We start from the raw sequence: 668 nt of genomic DNA, 5'->3' as shown, positions 1-668 counted from the left end.
CTATGTAAAAAAAAAGTCATACAAAAGTCAAATCATAGTATGTCCAAAAAAGTAAAAAAAAGGAAATGTTATAGTATGTCACAAAAAGTCATAGTATAGTATGTCAAAAAAGGGATGATGACCTAAACTTTCATATTCCAAGCATTCTCCTATCCTCTAAGCTATCCAACCTTAAAAAACACTTCTGTTTTTGTCATATCTGTCTCTTTTGCTCGGTGTATTGGACATCAAAACATCATGAAACATGTAGGATTTGAACACCCAACCTACTGTGTTCTGATCATTCTTCATTACTCCAAGCTGTCTGACCACTACACGTGATAAGTTCACGGCATATTTGTCTCTTTCACTAATGTATTGGCCCTGAAAACATAATGAAACGCATAGGATTTGGACACCGAACCTTCTGTCTTCCAATCATACTCTAATCACCCTTAACTAATTGACCTGACATTTAAGTTATTATATGTATTTGTCACATTTGTCTCCCTTAGTGTATTGGCCCTCAAAATGTAAAGACACATGTAGGATTTGGACATCTAACCTACAGGTTTCCTACCATTCTCTCATCACTCTAAGCCATCGGACTTGACAAAAGGCTACCATTTTGGCTAATTTGTCTCTTAAACTACTACTACTACTACTACTACTACTACTACTACTACTAC

The sequence above is a fragment of the Etheostoma spectabile genome, chromosome 6 (assembly GCF_008692095.1).
Source record: "Etheostoma spectabile isolate EspeVRDwgs_2016 chromosome 6, UIUC_Espe_1.0, whole genome shotgun sequence".
Lineage (NCBI taxonomy): Eukaryota > Metazoa > Chordata > Actinopteri > Perciformes > Percidae > Etheostoma > Etheostoma spectabile.
The sequence above is the reverse complement of the archived record's forward strand: the minus strand, read 5'-3'. Positions refer to the sequence as shown.